Source organism: Aquarana catesbeiana, linkage group LG11 (genome assembly GCF_042186555.1).
Source record: "Aquarana catesbeiana isolate 2022-GZ linkage group LG11, ASM4218655v1, whole genome shotgun sequence".
NCBI classification, from domain to species: Eukaryota; Metazoa; Chordata; class Amphibia; order Anura; family Ranidae; genus Aquarana; species Aquarana catesbeiana.
In genome coordinates, this window is record NC_133334.1 from 168149155 (window position 1) to 168155154 (window position 6000).

Consider the following 6000-nt stretch of genomic DNA (forward strand, 5'->3'; position numbering starts at 1 on the left):
AATTTCCTTCTGGTAGTTTTACCAGCTGATCCAGAGAATTTTTCCTGCGATCCCAATGGAGCAAAAGAAAAGCCTGATGGGGTCTGGAGTGCAATTGAGCCCAAGGCACCCCTGGAATGGCTGCAGTCATAAGTCCCAGCAATTGCATGATTCGCCGAAGGGAGGTCTGAGGAAGCAGTTTGAAGGTCTGCACAGAGAGAAGAATTTTCACAATTTTCTCTTCGGGGAGAAAAATCTTTAGGGCAACAGAGTCTATTAGATAACCCAGGAAAAGTATGCTCTGTGAGGGTACTAGGCAAGGTTTCTGTTGGTTGACCTTCCACCCTAATTTTTGAAAGGTCCGCAAAACCAACTGCAGGTCCTGAATAAGGGACTCCTTGCCCTGAGAAAAAAAAATCAAAAAATCGTCTAGATATGGGACGATTGATACACCTTGAATCCGAAAAAAGGCCATGACTTCGGCCATGATTTTTGTGAAAATCCTTGGTGCTGCTGAGAGACCAAAAGGAAGGGCATTGAACTGCCAATGAGACGGCTCGTTTCCCACAAGCACTGCAAACCTGAGGAACCTTCGGTGGCTCTGGCAGATTGGTACATTAAGATAAGCGTCCTGAAGGTCCAGGGTCACCATGAAGACCTCTGGTAACAACAGATTTCTTACTGAATAAATGTTCTCCATGCGGAAACGTCTGTAAACTATGTATTGGTTCAGGACGCTTAAATTTATGACCATACGAAAGCCGCCGGAAGCTTTCTTGACCAGAAAGACGCGAGAATAAAATCCCTGGAACTTCTGATCTTCTGGGACAGGAGAAATAACTCCCTCTGTTTCCCACACAGAGATCAAATTCAACATGGCCTGCCGTCTCTCTTGGTCTCTAGGCAGGTGGGTAAGAAAAAACCTCGGGGGGGGGGGGGGGGGATTTTTGAACCCTTTAAACAGAGTTTGAAGGATGAAGGAATTGGTGGAAATTTCTGCCCATTCCTTGATGAAATGGCACAATCTTCCCCCTACCCCTAACCTGGCGTCACTAGGTATTCTTGGAAGGGGCTGCAGGAGCAAAGGGAGTTCCCCCTTTGAGTTTGTCTTTGTTAAAGGACCATTTCTTTTTAGCCTGTTGGCTTTAAAATTAGCCTTGTTTTGGAAGCCACGAAAAGGCCTCTTATTCTGGGGCTTATTCCTTTGGGACGAAGGGAATCGTTTACCTTTCTCAGAGGAACGAGATAAGACTTCTTCTAAGGAAGAACCAAACAACAGTTTACCTTCGAAAAGAATGCCACAGAGCTTATTCTTGGAGGTAAGGTCACCTTCCCAAGATTTAAGCCAGATAGCTTGCCTAGCTGAATGAGAGCAGAAGCCCTAGCCGCGGATTTCACTGAATCTGCTGCTGCATCAGCTAGGAAGGCGACTGACTTGGCAATGAGTGGGAGAGATTCTCTAATCTCTTCCTTGGGGGTGTCAGATGCCAGAAGATCATCTAGACGCTGTACCCATACATCCAAATTTCTGGCCACACAGGTAGATGCAACCGCTGGGCCTAAAGAAACAGCTGAAGCATCCCAGGCCTTATGCAGCAATGAGTCGGCCTTCCCATCCATTTGATCCTTAAGGACCCCAGAATCCTCAAAAGAAAGATCTGTTCTTTTGGACACCTGCGACGTAGGGGCATCTAATCTAGGACACTTAAAGAAAACCTCCTCAAAGTCAGGCTGAAAAGGAAATATTTTGTGTCCTCTGGATTGGAACAACCTTTTTCTTTCCATTCAGATAGACTCATGTCTCTAAGAGACTGATGTACCGGAAAGGTTCTAGATTTCCGTCCCTGAAGGCCCCTATACATATTATCCTGCACAGATTGAGCATGCTGTGGTATCTCAATCTGCTCTGAGGTATAAATTGCTTTTAATAGTTCATCAATATCCTCCACTGGAAAAAGATACTTGGATGAGCTACCTGTATCCTCCTCTGATGCAGACTTTTCATCAGATGAAGAGACTGAATTCTCACCTTCCTCCAGATCAGAGGTATTGCGTGAACTAATAGTCTCAGATACTAATAAGGGAAGGGACCTGGCAGACGTTGAAGGATCTTTAGCTATGGGTCTAGAGGAGGGAGGGCCTATACTAGCAACCCTGTCATTCAGTGACCGAAAAGAATCCACTACCTCCTTCATAGAAGTCATTAACTCCTTAAAGGAGGAAGACTCTGAACTAGCTCTGGGTGGGATACAATCCTATAACTATCAGAGAGCCTGGCTCTACAGTTCCCACATTTCTTCTTCACCGGTTTGGCCTAGAAGAGAGCAGAAACAAGGGCCATGAAAAAAGGATCCATACAAAAGAAGTCCCTTGCTGCAGCTATCCACAGACCAGGGCTTACCTTGGGGGCAGTATGGGACCCGGATGCTGCCGCTGGTTCAATACGAGAGGATGTTCCATCCTCAGACCTGTCCTCAAGCTCCATGAAACAAGCGGAGAACGGTCGCCGAGAAGACTGCTGCTGTACCGCAAAAACTGCGCCTAGAATGGCATTTTTAGCAGGCCATTCCCCTGCAGCATGTCCTCAGTGTCTCCACACCATGCTCCTTATGAGAAGTCGGCGTCCGGAAGTGCGTCATGTGACTTCCGGTTCCGGCGCCATCTTGCTGCATCACCAGAAGTCCTCCTGATGCCATCTTGGTACACCGGAATGAAGCATTTGGGAGGACACATTTCCACACAGCAGCGCTGGGGAAAAGAAAGGAGTTGCCAGCATTTTCAAAGGCAAGTAACCCTTAGATATAGGGAACCCTTCTGGTACAGACCATCATCCAGGACTTGGCCACAACTAGTACTGGATGAAACCAGAGAAGGGGGGTCCACAAACCACAGTTACCAGACCATAGGAAAACAAAAAACGTGTCGGTGCTCCTGGAGGGGCTGGAAACACAAAACAACTGAGGGTCAGAGGAAAGGGAGGTGCCTTTTAAATTCTGATTTGTGTTTCCTGTAGAGGGCGGAGCCGATCATCTCTCAAGTAGCTGTCCTGGAACATGAGGGGGGAAAGATCACATATTACCTGTGAGAAGAGTTCATAAATCGTGCAGCGATTGTTAACAGATGGGATGGTGTATGAGACACTATATTTGAACTTTACAAACTTGGGATTTGCACATTGATCAAGCTTGGATGAGACTTTATATTTACATTTATGTGGATTACTTTTTTCCTAATTTGTATTTAGTTTTGCATTATTATGTGTTGTCAGAGTGTTTTATATCATTTATAAATTGCCACTATTTAAGCACTATTAATAAGGTTTAGAGGAAGTGCTTCACCATTGGACATAAGATGATCAGCAACTTATAGCGGGACTGCGATAGTATGGTGGGCAATCTGACACTGACATTTTGTGGGAATCAGTGATACTAAGAGTGATCAGTGCTAAAAATATACACCATCACTGTACTAATGACCCTGGCTGGGAAGCGGTTAACATCTAGGGCGATCAAAGAATTAAAAGCGTGTAACCAGTACATGTGTGTGTGTACTGTGAGCTTTTACTGAGGAACGTGCCAGGGAAACAAAAACCGGCACATCCCCGCTGACAGGACAGAGCTCTGTCCAGTCTTCCTCCTGGTCGCTCAGCATGTGCTGGAGGTCAATCGTTGGCCAGCACCCACTGATCAGTACACAGCATGCGCCCTCTCCCACTAGGCACAGGATCACTTACTAGATACGTGACTGGGGACAGGAGAGTTGCTCTGCTGCCGTACTCCTCCTACATGAGGCAGTCGGCAAGCTGTTAGGGAGAAAAAAAAAAATAAGCCACACACATTTCCAATGTCTGAGCTTGCCCAAACACCTGACACCACTCTCAATCCAGTGCTGTCCTCATTAGCAGCCCCACTCCATTCTCTTCCTGCAGTCAGGGGCTTGGCTGAGAGCAGAGAGAGTCATTGGCTCTGCCACTATTAATGAAATCCAATGAGGAGGGGAGAGGTTGGGTCTCAGGGCCAAGCTGTGCTGTGTCTGTCAATGGAAGCACACAGCCCAGCTCAGAATTGAGCTTGGACTATGCCCCCATAGCAAGCAGCTTTCTATGGGGGTACTCAGAGAATGGGAGGAACCAAGAGCATAGGTTGGGGGGGGGGGGGGGGGGGGGGGGGGGGGGGCACCAGAGGATTAGGTTCAGGTCAATGTGCAATACACAGAAGCAGGCAAGTATTATATAAATTATTTACTCTACAATCACTTTGAGTAATCTTCAGGCCTAAAAGGGACCTGCCGATGAAAGGGTTAAAACCTTGTCTTTTGCAATCACATACCTCCCAACATTTTGAGATGGGAATGAGGGACACCTATTAGCAAATGTATATAGACATAGGACATGCCCCCTTAAAAGAACCAAAAAAAAGTTATTTAAATCCACAAGGGACTTTTTTTTACTACTATTCCTTTATTTTAGCTTTTAAAATTTACAAAGCCAGCAATTTATAATTTGAATGAAAGGTTTAGCACTGGGAAACACTTTTTGAAAGATAAAAAGTGCATTTTATATACAACTATATAGGTCAGACCAAATTGAGGGACAAATGAGGAGGAGTGAGGGACAATGCTCCAAATCAGGGACTGTCTCTCGAAGTCAGGGACAGTTGGGAGCTATGCAATCATGGGAAGAGGAGGGGGGAGTCCTATTTATTATTAGGGAATGGACAGAAAAACCCTGATTTCATGAAATAAATAATTCACCAAAAACAAGGTGGAACACTCAGAGCCACTCACAGCCCGCTCTATGGATACACTGGGCAGAAAGTCTGAATAGCTTTCACATTCCATTCAGGCCTAAAATAGCCCGAGCACAGCCCGCACTTCCGAAATGTAGTTTGAAATGAGTGCTTGTAGTGGGGGGCCGGGCCAGCCTCTTCATGTGCTCCTCACCAAGTTCAAACATGACGTCCCCCTCTCATGGCTGAGACATTCCAATGACTATCATTCACGGCGCTTCACTGTCACCAGAAAAACGCCAATATCGTTTAAACACCATGACAACACCGCCCTAACCCAAATACCACACACACACATATCTTTGACCAATCCCAGAGTTCACCACCATGCTCCTCACGAGGCCCACATCTCCGCCATGCTTTCCACACAAGTCATGAAAACAGACAGAACCAAACATACAGCTAAAGCGGGCCAGAGGTCTGCACAATGTAATCACTGCGACCCACCCCGAGTGTGACAGAAAAAGACGGGAGAGGCCAGCTGTACGCCTTACCCAGCACCCGGCCGAGCTCTGCTAGGTCCCCCGCCACTCGCGAACACTCCCGCTATCTCCACCTTCCTCCGTTGAGAACGTGCCCCGCCTTCACTGGGCGGATCCCGGGCGCAAGTCCTGCCGGGACTTGTAGTTTCTTACTAATGTTCAGAAGTACAGAATTCAGCACAAAGGTGGGTTTTCGTACGTCCTGGATTTTTGAAGTCAGCGCCTTAAGTTTGGAAATGAATAAAGAACTACAGAAAACTTTCCAAAAATATTACGGAATGATTTGCAATAAAGATATATAAAAAATGACACAACTGTACTAGTGCCCCATCAGGGCTCTTTCACGCCACCGGGGCTGCATTGCAAAAAGCAGTAGGTAAAGTTCTGGTAGTAATCAGTGGCGGCCGCTCCACGTGGGGCGCCACCCCCCTAATTCAATGCGCCAATTCCAATGTGTTTTTTTTTTTTTTTTAAGCCCATGATTAGAGCCTCAGGCTCTAATTGGCTTCAAAAAAGGTTGGGCTCGGGGCGCAGAGCACTGCGGCCTGAGCACACCCATTTGTGTGACAATAGCAAATTAATATTCACTATTGTCTTCCTACTTCTCCTCCCAGCCAATCAGGAAGCAGGTCAAGACCCAATTAGCCGAGAAGGAGGAGACACAGGGTGGAGCCGAAGATGCCCGCGACCTAGATGGGGTAAGTGCGGGGCAGGTGGGCAGACGAGCAAGCGAAAGGGGGTTTGACCGATGG

At 46.9% G+C, this 6000-nt stretch overlaps 1 protein-coding gene across 5 annotated transcripts in view; it reads right to left on the reverse strand.

Moving 5' to 3' along the window:
- The window catches only part of NUTF2 (nuclear transport factor 2), a 177201-nt gene extending 171794 nt beyond the window's left edge, over positions 1-5407 (reverse strand). For 3 of the 5 annotated variants that reach the window (XM_073605028.1, XM_073605029.1, XM_073605025.1), the window contains exon 1: positions 5261-5407. The gene's annotated coding sequence lies outside the window, so the exon portion shown is untranslated. Of the gene's footprint in view, positions 1-5213 lie in introns of all 5 variants that reach the window. The other 2 variants (XM_073605026.1, XM_073605027.1) reach the window with 2 other exon arrangements.
- Between the last annotated feature and the right edge of the window lie 593 nt (positions 5408-6000).